The following is a 16,981-nucleotide window of genomic DNA, read 5'->3' on the forward strand; positions in this document are numbered from 1 at the left end:
GAGTAGGTGTGTCCAAACTTTTGACTGGTACTGTAGGTGGGTGAGCGCAGTATGGAGTGAAATTGCATCGTCTATGGATCTGTTGGGATGGTATGCAAATTGGAATGGGACTCTAGGGCATCTGGAATGATAGAGTTGATGTGTGCCATAACCAGACTACAGATGTGAGTGATTGCTAGTCATTGTTGCAGGTAGCCTTAGAGGTCTTGGGAACAGGAATGATGGAGGTCAGCTTGAGAGATGTGGGGATTACAGACTGGTACAAGGTTGAAAATGAATATGCCTGCCAGCTGTTCTGCACATGCTCTGAGAACACGCCCTGGAATACTGTCCCCGCGGCCTTACGAGTGTCAACCTGATTAAAAATATTACTCACGTCGGCCTTGGAGAGTGAGATTACCCAGTCCCCTGGATCAGCAGTGGCCCTCATGCATGTGTGTGTATTTGTGTCTGCAATAAAAAAAGTGTGTTATACCTTCTCATTTGCTTAACATGTCAGGCATCAGCATGAAAGAAGAATGAAAGAGAGAGAGACAGAGATGCATCACTGACAGTATTACGTAAGCAGACTTGGACAGGGGAGGAAATGAGGGCATTGACGCACACAGAAGTAAAATGTGTCCATCGTGTGTCTGAGGAGTACCAATGTCTCGACTTCCGCCGAAGTCGGCTCCTCTCCCTATTCGGGCAGCGTTCGGTGGTCTACGTCACCGGCTTTCTAGCCATCGCCGCTCCATTTTTCATGTATCCATTTGTTTTGTCTTGTTCCCTGCACACCTGGTTTTCATTCCCCAATCAATCTACATGTATTTATTCCTCTGTTCCCCATCATGTCTTTGTGTAAGATTGTTTGTGTTACGTGTGTATTGTTGACGTGCCAGACTGGCTTGTTTTTTCCGTGTTATTTTTCACGAAGATGTTTATTGTTAAACATAATTCTTGTGACTGTTTTGCGCGTTTTGCACTTTTGCCTAAATAAAGTGTGCGCCTGTTCACAAATCTCTGCTCTCCTGCACCTGACTTCGCTACCAGTACACACATCCGACAACCAAGGAGTTTTGTCTTTGAACACTTGAGAGGAGTGGAACAAGTCCATATATGAGCTTTAAAAATCCTAGATTCCTCCTTCAGTTTACTTCCTGAATTGAAATGGAACTGACCCTGTCGCTAAACATGGGAGGCACTTGACTGACATTAGGCTATGGCCTATACCCCAGGGCAGGGGTATTCAACCCTTACTCTACGAGGCCAGAGCCTGCTGGTTTTCTGTCCTACCTAATAATTCATTGTACAGAGCTGGTGTCTCAGGTCTAAGTCAGTCCCTGATGAGAGGGGAACCATTTAAAAAATGCAGTGGAACTGGCTTCGAGGTCCAGAGTTGAGTTTGAGGGCCCTAGGGTTTGATGAGTTTACATAATAGCAGCTCACCACCAGACAAATGCAGGCAGGATTTTGACTCAACCAATAGCCCCATAATCATAACATAATCAATGGTGGTCCAGTACACTGGGTATTCTGGACAACTAATCATTTGAGGTCAAACCTTCCCTTCTGTGAACGCTGTAACAGAGGTTTGAAACGTCTAAATTACAGCCTCTTCAGTCTTTGGCTGTAATTTAGAGGCAAAGAAAAGACGAATGGCAAAGAAGAACAGAATGAAGTCATCATCACATTGTCACACTCTTTGGTCCAACTCATGGCAGCCAGCTAATATACCCTCACATAGAATGTATGGTTGTATGGTTATCCTATGGTCAGTGAAGGGAAAACACAGTACAACAGTAATTCGTGTTGATTAGGTCCAATGGAAACAACACTGTCCATCTCTGGCTGTCACAGGGAGTAACAACTGTTCCTGGATGTCATCAGATGTGTCAAGTCAAGCTTATGTAACAAAGCATTGTGAGATATACCAAGGTTCCTGTTGGTAGGCCAGGCTATGTTCGACTGGAGGCCTGTATACCCAAACAACCTCTAAAACTCAATATCCCAGTTCACATAAACACATCAACAGCGAAACACAAAGAGGCCAAGAGGGGAAGTAAGGAAGTATCAGTGGACATGTGGTTCATGTTGCTGCTCGTTTGTTGTGTTCCAACTTGAAATATACTTACTCCTGTCACTATATTTGACCTTATGTTACCTGATTAATAAATGTATATGGTATGTCAATGAATGGAGAAGATTAACTTTAAATATGGAAAGTTACTGTGGAGAAAAGGGCAACAGCAAGTGTGTGCAAAGTATGTTGAGTAAGTTGAACAGAAGGTCCCTTGTAAACATCACGGAGAAGTGACCTGATGAAGGGGAACCGCTACCAGAGCGCTTAACCGCGCAACATCTAGGCAGTTTGGAAAACAGATGGACAGTTCTGAGAAGTCACACACATCTCATCTTGACATACAGTATATGTGCCTGTTTGATCACTGTACAAGTGTGTTTGCAGCTGAAGCATCCAGTTAGTTGAATAAACTTGGTTTGAGTTTTTTCTAGTTGTCCTTCTGAGTTCATCCTGTTTGTTCACAACCTATCAGTTGAATTGTTTGTTTTTGTCTTTCACATAACTGAGACTGTTAGCTCTGCGTTGGATATCTGGAGATCCTGTGATGAAACCAGGCCTGACAGCTAAAGCAACTGTACCTTGTTTTCAGATGTTGGCATTCAATTAGATTGTTTCCCTACAAATGTTATGCAAAGTGTTGACTGACTACTCCTGAACAACACCCTGGAGACAGTGAGATCCCAGACAGGTCATGAAACTGGCTCTCCGAGGTTCGCATATCCTGCACAGCACTGCTGAGTGATATACAGGCTTAAGACTTACCTTCCTTAAATAAAGGGATAGTTCGAGATTTTGTCAATTAAGCATTTTTTTTCTACTTACCAAGAGTCAGATGAACTCAATGATACCATTTTTGTCTCCGCATGCAGTTTGAAGGAAGTTAAAGGTTGTTTGTGATGAGATTGCTAACTAGCGGAAGTCTATGCCAAAATCTCGACCTATCCCTTTAAGACTTAAGAAAAACTATTTGGATCAGTACGCTGAGTAAAAACTCTGTCTGTGTACAATATCCATTATCAACTTTATTGAAATTCTATTTATAATGGAAAAAAGTAGTTACTGATCGATATAAAAACAAACATGGACTTCTTCATCGAAGATGAATCAACGCGCAAACTCATTCATTTTCCAAAACACTTACATTATTAAAAACATTGGTAAGTAAGGTTCATACATAGTAAGTAAGGTTCATACATAGTAAGTAAGGTTCATACATAGTAAGTAAGGTTCATACATAGTAAGTAAGGTTCATACATAGTAAGTAAGGCTCATATGACTTCCACAACAACAAGTTACACATAACACACCACAAACACACATATCTGAGTAATTATCATTTTAAAAAGTAGGATGATCCAAAGCTAGATGTTACCGGTGGTAGTCCTTCATCAAACATGGTGGAGTAAGAGTTCTTGAGGAAGTCTACGTAGTTCTGAATGCTCTGCTTGTGGCTCTCTGATTGGTTCAGGCTGAGCTGCAGGTCCTTCAGACGCACCTCAAACTTCTTCTCAGCCTACACAAAGGAATCAATCCATTGAATGGAAAAATGTATGTATTTTTATTCTTTAAAATAAAAAATGGTCTGATTGGCTATGGCATCAAAAAGTACTGTACTGTATTATCATTAACTTTAAGGGATATGAGAAACATCCTATGGTATGCAGTAGGTGATCATAGGTGATCGTGTCTGATACTCACCAACTGATTGCTTTGTTTAATCTGTTTCAGCTCATTCTCTCTCCTGCTCTTCTCACCCTCCAGTTCCAGGATTTTAGTCTGAAAGGAACTTTCTCTGGAAACAGCTTTGTCTTTCACTTTGGACACCTTGGCATTAAAGAAATAGAGATGATGAGATGTATCAAAAAGTCAACCTCGACCTCTTGATACAAACTCAACTCCTAAAAAACACTATCTTCAAATGGTTTCTGTGCCTTTCCATTTCCTTCTGGGAACCAGTCAAAAGTTTGGACACACCTACTCATTCAAGGGTTTTTCTTTGTTTTTATAGAATAATAGTGAAGACATCAAAACTATGAAATAACACATATGGAATCATGTAGTAACCAAAAAATATATATTATATATTTAAGATTCTTCAAAGTAGCCACCATTTGCCTTGACGACACTGTTGGCATTCTCTCAACCAGCTTCATGAGGTAGTCACCTGGAATGCATTTCAATTAACAGGTGTGCTTTGTTCATTTGTGGAATTTCTTTCCTTCTTAATGTGTTTGAGTCAATCAGTTGGGTTGTGACAAGGTAGGGTTGGTATACAAATGATAGCCCTATTTGGCAAAAGACCAAGTCCACATTATGGCAAGAAAAGCTCAAATAAGCAAAAAGAAATGACAGTCCATTATTACTTTTAGACATGAAGGTCAGTCAATCCGGAACATTTCAAGAACTATGAAAGTTTATTCAAGTGCAGTCGCAAAAAACATCAAATGCTATGATTACATTGGCACTCATGAGGACAGCCACAGAAAAGGAAGACCCAGAGTTACCTCTGCTGCAGAGGATAAGTTCATTAGTTACCAGCCTCAGAAATTGCAGCCCAAATAAATGCTTCACAGAGTTCAAGTAACAGACACATCTCAAAATCAACTGTTCAGAGGAGACTGCGTGGATCAGGCCTTCACGGTCGAATTGCTGCAAAGAAACCACTATGTCATGACGTTGGCCTGGGGGGGTAGGTTTATGACAGTCATAAATACCTCTTCCCCCCTTTTTTCCTCTCTCTACCCTACTGAGGTTACATTTGCAAAACCCTTGGTTAACACAGAGATTCTGGGAAAATCAGTAGGTGGGGGGAAATTAACTATATTCTGATAATCCGAACAATTGAACATATGCGGTGGTACTTAATGAATATGATGTCAGTTCGGTTGTCATCTGAGACATTCTCATCAATGATAAGATGACAAACTCTACAGTGGAAAGTCTACACATCAGAGTTATCGGATTCGCATGGAATTGTTCAATTTAAATGTTTGAATATGAAATTATTCGTGATGGGATGAAATGTGATTTTAGCTTCTAAAATGTGAGATTTGGGTCTTCATAAGATACAGCTCTACTCAATCAGTGGCCCTCCCCTGTGAAGGGACATGGACTATAAAACTTTTCAAACACCCCCTCCGCTCCCTTCCTACATAAGCCCTTGACGACAATATAACTTCCTGTTCCGATGATGTGAGGACGACGGTCCTATGTCAGAATGGTTCAGATAATAACTACAGAACGAAGACAACATCAATGTGAGCTTTGGTTGCGAATGGTATGAACGTTGAACTCTTATTCACTACAGAAGTGATACCGCCTAGCCGTTGAGTTAGCAACAGCAGATGCAAACGAGGGTTTGGAAGGAACAGACAGAGTATCCCGTCTACCACACAACGACGTTACAACAACGTATCCAATTGACCACCAGAGACATTCTTCAAGGGACAAAGGACTCAGTTGGGCAACACGGCCTTCCATCTACCACCAACCTACCGAAGCGCAGCTCAGAGTAAATATTTATTGCATTTTCCTTTTCCAAATTGGCGGTAATTTAGAATGCATAAGATACTGTATTTACGATAGCACAGCTTTTCCCCTTTGTTCCTCAGTCTTCCCGCTCCTTCACTCAACCCAGACCCTTTTCCTTTGTGTAACAAGCTTTCATATCTGTTCCGCCCGCTAGGGACGTTTTCCTTTATGATGTAATTTGTAATCAAGTTATTATTTAATTATGTATGTGTATGTGTAATTCTGTGTGATTAGTTAGGTATTTAGTAAATAAATAATTAAACCCAATTTTGTATTGCTGATTCAAATTGTTAGCCAGGGTTCGGTTTACAACTTTCAGATGAGACTGAATTAAGATGACGATTGATATTGACTGCTATTGATGTAAAATATTACTAGGTCTTTAAGAGTTTATTCGGAAGATAACAGCTCTATAAATATTATTTTGTGGTGCCCGACTCTCTAGTTAATTACATTTACATGATTAGCTCAATCAGGTGATATTAATTACGGAGAAATTATTTTATAGAATAGCATATCACTTAATCCGGCATAGCCAAAGACACGACAACTACTAAAGGACACCAATAAGAAGAAGAGACTTGCTTGGGCCAAGATACACGAGCAATGGACATTAGACCGGTGGAAATCTGTCCTTTGGTCTGATAAGTCCAAATTTGACGTTTCTGGTTCCAACCGCCATGTCTTTGTGAGACGCAGAGCAGGAGAAGAGATGATCTCCCCATGTGTGGTTCCTACCATGAAGCATGGAGGAGGTGGTGTGATATTGCTTTGCTGGTGACACGGTCTGTGATTTATTTAGAATTCAAGGCACACTTAACCAGCATGGCTACCATCCCATCTGGTTTGCGCTTAGTGGGACTATCATTTGTTTTCAACAGGACAATGACCCAACCTCCAGGGCTATTTGACCAAAAAGGATTGTGATGGAGTGCTACATCAGATGACCTGGCCCCCACAATCACCTGACCTCAACCCAATTGAGATGGTTGGGATGATTTGGACCATAGAGTGAAGGAAAAGCAGCCAACAAGTGCTCAGCATATGTGGGAACTCCTTCAAGACTGTTGGAAAAGCATTCCAGGTGAAGCTAGTAAAAATAAAGAAAAACGCTTGAATGAGTAGGTGTGTCCAAACTATTGACTAGTACTATATACATATATATTTATTCTGAGCATTTACATTTGCTACTATACACATGATAGGTTTGAGTAAAACCATATGCTGAGCATATGAGCATGAAATACTGTCCACACTCTATATAATCCAGCAGCTGCTAACATACAGTACCTGTTGCCTGACGTCGGCCAGAGCGGCCTCCAGTTCTCTGTTGAGAGCATGGCAGTCTGCTGAGCGCTGTTCTAGGTGCCTGCTGCTATAGTGTAAAGCGTCCTCCTGACCTGCCAGCCTACGGACCAGCCCCTGGTTCTCCCCTTGCAGCTCTTCCATCTGCCTTGAGGAATACACAACGATACTTGAAGGGCACATATTTAGCTACATAAGGACTTCATAACACATTCATAACCTACACATAAAACAGTCATCAGCATTGTATACACATTTCAGAACATTTCAGAATTCACCCTGGTCAGGCTTGAAACTTTTTAAAATGAAAAACAATACAATATATCTTCAATGTCACTAATGTACTTTGACATGAGAAATATAGAAGAATCTCATTTGAAAATACCACTCGAAATAAAATGGGAGCATGTATGAATTTTGTCTGATGAGAGAAAGATAAACTTACTTTTGAAGAGCATCCACTTTCTGCTGTAGCTGTGAGTTAGCCTCTTTCATGTCCAATGACGATCTCATCTTCTCCCCTTGGCTCTCCACCTGGATGAAGAATAATCATATTTTCAGAATTGGGGTTGGTCAAAAAATTTACTCTTTGACTGAATATCTTACATGCTGCATGCATTTTCAATTAGTATTGAACATGGGGATATGAATTGGGGTTCAAGCACATACAGTACAACAACACAAAGAGTTGTACAGATGCACTTAATTTGACACTGCTTCTCACAGCAGGAAAATAATCCTGCAGCAACAGGAAATGTGAATTATTATGGGGATTATAATGAATGGACATTTTTGTAGGGGTTGATCCATTTTTTGATTGCAGAAATCAAGTCAGAAATTTTAAAGTGGAAATTACAAACTTTAGAAGCCTTTTTAAACCTTGAATACACTAAAATGTAAATGTCCTGCTGCTCAGGAATATTCTCTGCGACATCCGAGTGAACAAATTAAGATAGTAGATCTGTACCATGCAATGACTGGAATTACATTGATTTATCAACACAGCACCCTCAACACTGCACAAAGGTAACATGAGCAACATTCAAAGGCAAGGATTGATTGAACAGTGCTGAAACCGTAGTAGACACACATCTTAAATCAGTTTAAGGTGACCATCAAGGCTCTATATACAACTAACATGGGCACACAGGGTTGCGACCTTACTTTCTTCCCACTGCAATCCGAGCACATTCAGTCACAAACCTTAACACCAAGTCAAAGCAGGACCGGGTTGGGATACACCATTATAACCATTGTGATTATAAGACTATAAAAGGAAACCACATATAGGGTTTGACTGCCATCTGGTGGTTGACAGTGGTAAACGGCCACAATCTACATTACTGTACTCCAACAGCACTTACTAGCCCATCTACAGGTTACCATAGTCTTACTGCTAAAATGTACACCTTGACCTGCAGTTGTCTAATGGCCTCTGCCTTTTCTGCACGTCTTCTCGGAGCACTTCAGGTTGTCCTGGCACTCCGCAAGACTCTGCTCTGTGGCACACAGTAACTCTGGGTACTCTTCCAGCTCCCTTACACACCCCTCCAGTTCCAGTCTCACCTGTTTTCCTTGCCCAAGCAAATCTCTTCTTCTTATTGGTGTCCTTTAGTAGTGGTTTCCTTGCAGAAATTTGACCATGAAGGCCTGATTCACGCAGTCTCCTCTGAACAGTCGATGTTGAGATGTGTCTGTTACTTGAACTCTGTGAAGCATTTATTCGGGCAGCAATCTGAGGTGCAGTTATTTCTAATGAACATATCCTCTACAGCAGAGGTAATTCTGGGTCTTCCTTTCCTGTGGTGGTCCTCAGGAGAGCCAGTTATATCATAGCGCTTGATGGTTTTTGCGACTGCACGTGAAGAAACTTTCAAAGTTCTTGAAATTTCCAAATTGACTGACATTCATGTCTTCAAGTAATGATGGACTGTTGTTTCTCTTTGCATATTTGAGCTTTTCTTGCCATAATATGCACTTGGTCTTTTACCAAATAGGGATTTATTCTGTATACCACCCCTACCTTGTCACAACACAACTGGTTGGCTCAAACGCATTAAGAAGGAAAGAAATTACAGAAATAAACTTTTAACAAGGCACACCTGTTAATTGAAATGCATTCCAGGTGACTACCTCATGAAGCTGGTTGAGAGAATGCCAAGCGTGTGCAAAGCTGTCATCAAGGCAAAGGGTGGCTACTTTAAAGTATCTCAAATATAAACATTTATTTGTTTAACACTTTTTTGGTTACTACATGATTCCATATATGTTATTTCATCGTTGTGATGCCTTCACTATTATTCTGCAATGCAGAAAATAGTAAAAATGATCTGGAATGAGGTGTGTCCAGACTGTTGACTGGTACTGTATATATATAATTATATCATCCTGAATTATGGTGGGAATAAATGACATGCTAGAATATACAGATAAGGTATTCGAATTAGAAAGCAGTAGAGCTACAGTAAGTTTGTTATCTTAGATAGTTAGTTTACTTTAGATTATATAGGGGCTACTCTATGGCTCAAGGTAACATTTTGGTCAAACTAAATTAAAAAATCAATAATTGTTGGGTGGTGCACACACAACTTCAAGGTATATATTGCCGTTTTATTTTCCTACCTTGAGGGTTGCGTTCTCAAGGCCAATGTTTCTGTTTTCAGAGTTGAGTTTTTCCACTTTTAGCAATAAGACCTCATTTGCAGCAGCAAATTCATCCCTCTCTTTCTGCAGCTTCACAGTAATGTCTGCTATTTGGCTGCATTGAAACAACAATACAAATCTAAATAAAATAAAATTTTATTGGTCATGTACACATATTTTGCAGATGTTATCGCAGGTGCAGTGAAATGCTGATGTTTCTAGCTCCAACAGTGCAGTAAAACCTAAATATGTTTTATTTATTTAACTTGGCAAGTCAGTTAAGAAGCTTTATCTTGGCCAGGTCTCAGATGTAAATGAGAAATTGTTCTCAACTAGCCTACCTGGTTGAATAAAGGTGAAATAAAAATAAATTAAAAAAGAACAAATTCTTATTTTCAATGACGGCCTTGTTTAGGGGCAGAACGACAGATTTTTACCTTGTCAGATCGGGGATTCGATCTTGCAACCTTTCGGTTACAAGTCCAACGCTCTAACCACTAGGCTACCTGCTGCCCCACAATACACACAAATCCCCAAAATAAGAATAAAGGAATTAAGAAAAAAGGAATTAAGAAAAAAGCAATTGCCGCTTGCCCAAATACTCTCTGTGAGGAGAAGATCTGAAAAGTTAAAAAAATTCAAGAACATTATTTATTGCCTCAAGGACCTGGATTGACAATATGCCAGACTTTGTGTCCATGACAAAAAATGAATACTAAGGCTTGAAATGACATACTCTTTTAGCAGTCCTATCTGTGCATCAAGCTGTATTCTCTCATCTGTCTTCTGCTCCTGTTGTCTCCTCCATGTGTCCCTCTCTGAATGAACCTCAGCCAGCTGAACATTCGACATGTCATAGAACATAACATAACGCACCTTACTGGCAGTGGCCATGAACTCACCAAGAACGGGATACCCAAGTCGTGTAAAGTAGGGGACACCGTAGCTAAAGTAAAAATGGTGTTCTTATTGGTTCCCAACATTACCCATGCATACTTTTTCCCTCAGCTTCGTGTAGCATTTATCCACAGCAGCTTCTGGGCCCTCTGTTTCTGGGCGCGGGTGGCCTTCTTCAGGACTTCTTTTTCCTGCTCTGCCTTCTCCGAAACACCAGAGATCTCCCCCTCAGACCATCCATCTCCAGCTTCTGTTAAGTCAAATGTGTCTCCAAACCCTGGAAAAAAGTGAGGGAACACTATAAACATTTCTACACACTAATTCCTAGCCTTTAAAAAAAAAAAAGGATTTCACTTACAGACGACGTCCATCTTGGATGGGTCATAAATTAATATTGCCCACCATTCTTTGTGAAACAGAAATGCATCTATTTTTTGCTGACTTTCTTCCCAACCCTCCGAGACACACAGTCTGGAAGCTTCATATTTACTGGAAATTGTGTATTTTGCTCTCTGTGTCTTATTCTACAGATTGTAAGGACAAGCCATTCTAAGTTCTCAAATGGGACAATAAAGTGATTGATATATTCATAGACTGATGCCTGAAAATGTGTGTTACCCGGAGCTGCACGGTGAGACGGTTGTTGTCGGCCTCCCTGCTGCGTAGCTGGCCCTGCAGGTGAGCACGTGTGGTCTCCACAGACTTGGTGGCATGGACCGCATTCTCTGTGTTCTCCTGTGGAGCATCAAAGCAGAAAGAGATGGTGTGAAGACAATGCCTTAATTTCATTTGTACCTTTGTCAATGTTTTACCATGTACAAATTGTGGTCATCGCTTGTGTATTTCATGTGAAATTAAAGGCCAATGCTAACCATTTCTTTCTTCCGCAAACCCATCAGTTCTTCAGCCATTTTTTCTTTATCATTCAAATCTCCTTTCAAATGCTGGTGGAAACAAAATAACAATAAAAAATATAATAAAAATAAAAATATTGTATCTTTCTCACAGCACAATTTTCATTTCAAATGACAAATGTGTATAGTAAACAGTAGCAAATGTTTTTCTATCCAAAGTGTCTTAGCACACAAGTTTAGTATATGTGGCCCATGTGGGATTGAATCAAATCCCCAACTTTAATGTAGCTGGCATCATGTTTCAACCCACTGAGCCATACTGCACTGAATGACCCTATTATCTGCCAAGGGGAGCTTAACAAACTGGCAGACCTTATAAAATCTTAAGCCTTGGCACCGCTATGTCAACATTTCAAAGCGTTTCAATACAGGTCTGGAGTAATGTGTGAAGTTTTATTTTTTTCACCAAGGGAGAAGCAATTTACCAGATTATCACACTCAGCCTGTGTAAGCTTCTTTAGTAAGAGATCGATGTGTTTGTCTGTCTCCATTCGAGACGCCTAATACAGGAGACAAAAAGGGTAGTCAAATCATGTTAATTTAAGAAGACAAAGTTCAAATAACCCTTTACTTTAGTGCACAGGTTTAATGCATTCTAAAAACTTGTCATAAGCATGACCCCCTTATAAACTGCTAGCTGACAGTCCTTCAAAGTAGTAATCATTAGCCATCAGATTAGAACTGCCAACCTCTGCATCCTTCAGGTCTTGAAGTTGCTGTCGAACAGACTTGTTTATCCGTTTAAAAACCTCCAACTTCTCCAGCAGAAGGCCTCTCTGCCTTGACATCCGCCGGTTATCAGAAGCAGAGTGTCTTGAGTCCTTTGTAACAGAAGGATTAATTCAATTCTGCTTTTGACACATTTGACACCTTAAACATAGTAACCGAATTAATGATATGTTATGTTATGCCTCTCAAAATAAAGACAGGTGCACTGTCTGCACATCAACTGCAAAGGACTTCACGTACGGCAAAATCGTCCTCCAGTGTCTCCTTGAATGACATGAGCTGTATGGCTGCAGAATTGGCCGCCGGTTCGGCATTCATCAATGCTTTCAACAGGGGACTTTTGTCCATGGTTGCACCATAGTCTCCATAACTACATATAAAGAAAAGACAGAGAGAGGGTTAGAAATCAATTGGATCCACACTTAGAGCTGTGTCTGTGCAGTGTTTCTCCCAAATGCAATCGTTTTATAATGTAGATGTATAGTGTATTTTTGTGATCCCCGACGCTCGGTCTGAACATTAACATGCATCACTTGCGGTTTTGGAAGCATAAGGACCTTATCTTTCATATCAGCTAGAAATAATTTAAATATAACAATGTTAAATTAATACACAACTTGATAGGTTAGTGTTCCCGCACGGCCATATCTCCATGTTACAGCGCTTGTTTAGGGACAACAGACGGAAGACAGGAGGCGACCACCTGTGCTAATTAGTTATCTAGCTGTATGGATCTGTGCAAAACTGCTAGAGTAAGTATATCTCTTTTATTTGAAAGATTCTTTCTTGATGATGAAAGATAGAGGCCATATGTTTTGAAAGCCGTATCGCAAGCAATGATTTAACGTTTCTAAATGTTAAAACACAGCATCAGGATGGAAGGAATGGCGCCCGAGAGGATGGCTGCCGTGTTACAGGCTCCTAACCAACTGTGCTATTTTGTTAGTTTTTTGTTAGTTGATCGAGATTATCCTACCAACGGGACATTAAAAACTGTAATATCTTATGTTTCACAGAGTCATGGCTAAAAGACGACACGGATAATATAGAGCTGGCGGGATTTTCCATGCACCGGCAGAACAGAGAAGCTACATCTGGTAAGACAAGCGGTGGGGGTAGGGTTGCCAACTGTCCCGTATTAGTCAGGATGTCTCTTATATTTGGCTAATTTGGTTTGTCCCATACGGGACCTCCCTTGTCCCGTAAATTCATCCAACCACAGTAAAGCGTAAACTCGACAATTCCTGCAAGTAATTTCTGTTATTGTTCGGTCGGTTTGGCAGATCAAGAATATATGGATAAACCTGCAAAAAAGAAAAGACTGTGCAGCTGCAACAAACAATGTGAAGCAAAAAAGACGTGGGTTAAGCCCGTCAGTGGTGACTAGACGAAAGCGTTCTGCACTTTATGCGTCGGGAATTATCAATTGGCCATGGAGGGGAGAATGACCTAACTCAGCATGCATCCACAGAAATGCACAAGGCCACGCTAGCTAAAGGTGCTAGCAATATCGGTGCATTCTTCGTGACGTCTACTGCGGAAACTGACCAAATTGGAAAACACCTCTCCGTTTACCAGTTATTGAGCAGTGCCAACAATCGCATTCTGAAAGCTAATTGCCCAGCTCACATAGCTCATAATGCCTGCAAGCACGCCTGCGATCAGCTGTCAGTGGATATTGAGACAATTGTTTTACAGATCTACAGCCACTTATCAGTATCATTTTTTTGCCTTTGTTGACATTGAGTGGCGTGAAATTGTGCGACATGTTTGCACATGATGGCTCTCTCTTCATCCAGCTGTCGATAGTCTCTTGCGAAGCTGGCTAGCTCTTACATCAAACTTCAAGTCCCTTGGCGAGACCTGTCCTGTGGCACTGAAGAGTATTTTTGAGTATGAAGAAAAAACAGAAGATGCTGAGATTTATCCGTGCTTTTTCCACAACGTGGGTGTCTTTTTGACCAACTCGTAAAAAAGCTGGAGGAAACATCGCTCTGCATCACAGATGTTTACGAGGAAGTCCAAAAGTTAAAAATGAAGATGCTTCAACTTGTCATGTAATGCCTTCTCTCTGGCTAGGAGAAAGGACTGCTTGAATCAGTCAAGAGCAGCAAAAAATAAGTAGACTTGATGAGTGACTCATGCCCCTCTTTTCCTCTTTTGCATTTGAAAAGTTGTTTTTTGGCTGTAAAGGTCCAAATTGTGATTTCTTTGATAATTTATTTTGAGGTTTATTCACATAAGTTTACATAATGATACAGTTTTAGTAAAGCTATAGACTAAATTGAATATAGTGTAACGACCCTGGGTTTATAAGCGTGGATATCGACTCTGCTGCTCGAGCATGCATTTGCGGCACAGTCGATAGCGCTGGACAGGGAAGGGACTCAGGGGGTATGCTAATTTGGTATAGAGCAGACCTAACTCACTCCATTAAATTAATCAAAACAGGAACATTCTACATTTGGCTAGAAATTCAGAAGGAAATTATCCTAACAGAGAAAAATGTCCTCCTGTGTGCTACCTATATCCCCCCACTAGAATCCCCATATTTTAATGAAGACAGCTTCTCCATCCTGGAGGGGGAAATCAATCATTTCCAGGCCCAGGGACATGTACTAGTCTGTGGCGACCTAAATGCCAGAACCGGACAAGAACCTGACACCCTCAGCACACAGGGGGACAAACACCTGCCTGGAGGTGACAGCATTCTCTCCCACATATGCCCCCCTAAGCACAACTATGACAACATAACCAACAAAAACGGGTCACAACTCCTGCAGCTCTGTCGCACGCTGGGTATGTACATAGTCAATGGTAGGCTTCGAGGGGACTCCTATGGTAGGTACACCTATAGCTCATCTCTTGGCAGTAGTACTGTAGACTACTTTATCACTGACCTCAACCCAGAGTCTCTCAGAGCGTTCACAGTCAGCCCTGACACCCCTATCAGACCACAGCAAAATCACAGTCTACTTAAACAGAGCAATACTCAATCATGAGGCATCAAAGCCAAAGGAACTGAGTAACATTAAGAAATGCTATAGATGGAAGGAATGCAGTTTGGAAACCTACCAAAAAACAATTAGGCAACAACAAATTCAATCCCTTTTAGACAATTTCCTGGGTAAAACGTTCCACTGTAATAGTGAAGGTGTAATCTTGGCAGTAGAAAATCTTAACAATATATTTGACCTCTCAGCTTCCCTATCAAATCTAAAAATCTCAAATAGAAAACCGAAGAAAATTAACAATAATGACAAATGGTTTGATGAAGAATGCAAAAATCTAAGAAAGAAATTGAGAAACCTGTCCAACCAAAAACATAGAGACCCGGAAAACCTGAGTCTATGCCTTCACTATGGTGAATCACTAAAACAATACAGAAATACACTACGGAAAAAGAAGGAAAAGCATGTCAGAAATCAGCTCAATGTAGTTGAAGAATCCATAGACTCTAACCACTTCTGGGAAAATTGGAAAACACTAAACAAACAACAACACGAAGAATTATCTATCCAAAATGGAGATGTATGGGTAAACCACTTCTCCAATCTTTTTGGCTCTATAACAAAGAATAAAGAGCAAAAACATATACATGATCAAATACAGATCTTAGAATCAACTATTAAAGACTACCAGAACCCATTGGATTCTCCAATTACATTGAATGAGTTACAGGACAAAATAAAAACCCTCCAACCCAAAAAGGCCTGTGGTGTTGATGGTATCCTCAATGAAATGATCAAATATACAGACAACAAATTCCAATTGGCTATACTAAAACTCTTTAAGATCATCCTTAGCTCTGGCATCTTCCCCAATATTTGGAACCAAGGACTGATCACCCCAATCCACAAAAGTGGAGACAAATTTGACCCCAATAACTACCGTGGAATATGCGTCAACAGTAACCTTGGGAAAATCCTCTGCATTATCATTAACAGCAGACTCGTACATTTCCTCAATGAAAACAATGTACTGAGCAAATGTCAAATTGGCTTTTTACCAAATTACCGTACAACAGACCATGTATTCACCCTGCACACCCTAATTGACAACCAAACAAACCAAAATAAAGTCAGTCTTCTCATGCTTTGTTGATTTCAAAAAAGCCTTTGACTCAATTTGGCATGAGGGTCTGCTATACAAACTGATGGAAAGTGGTGTTGTGCGGTTAAAATTGGCAAAAGACACACACATTTCTTCACACAGGGTCGTGGGGTGAGACAGGGATGCAGCTTAAGCCCCACCCTCTTCAACATATATATCAACGAATTGGCGCGGGCACTAGAAAAGTCTGCAGCACCCGGCCTCACCCTACTAGAATCCGAAGTCAAATGTCTGCTGTTTGCTGATGATCTGGTGCTTCTGTCACCAACCAAGGAGGGCCTACAGCAGCACCTAGATCCTATGCACAGATTATGTCAGACCTGGGCCCTGACAGTAAATCTCAGTAAGACCAAAATAATGGTGTTCCAAAAAAGGTCCAGTCACCAGGACCACAAATACAAATTCCATCTAGACACTGTTGCCCTAGAGCACACAAAAAACTATACATACCTTGGCCTAAACATCAGCGCCACAGGTAACTTCCACAAAGCTGTGAACGATCTGAGAGACAAGGCAAGAAGGGCATGATGGCTATGCCATCAAAAGGAACATCAATTTCAACATACCAATTAGGATTTAGCTAAAAATACTTGAATCAGTCATAGAGCCCATTGCCCTTTATGGTTGTGAGGTCTGGGGTCCGCTCACCAACCAAGACTTCACAAAATGGGACAAACACCAAATTGAGACTCTGCACGCAGAATTCTGCAAAAATATCCTCCGTGTACAACGTAGAACACCAAATAATGAATGCAGAGCAGAATTAGGCCGATACCCAGTAATTATC

The 16,981-nt window shown here is 40.7% G+C and overlaps 1 pseudogene; it reads right to left on the minus strand.

Annotated features, from left to right (window-relative positions):
• Positions 1-3,066: 3,066 nt before the first annotated feature.
• LOC139386749 (outer dense fiber protein 2-like) lies at positions 3,067-13,685 on the minus strand (annotated as a pseudogene).
• Positions 13,686-16,981: the final 3,296 nt, after the last annotated feature.

This window comes from Oncorhynchus clarkii, chromosome 28 (genome assembly GCF_045791955.1).
Source record: "Oncorhynchus clarkii lewisi isolate Uvic-CL-2024 chromosome 28, UVic_Ocla_1.0, whole genome shotgun sequence".
Lineage (NCBI taxonomy): Eukaryota > Metazoa > Chordata > Actinopteri > Salmoniformes > Salmonidae > Oncorhynchus > Oncorhynchus clarkii.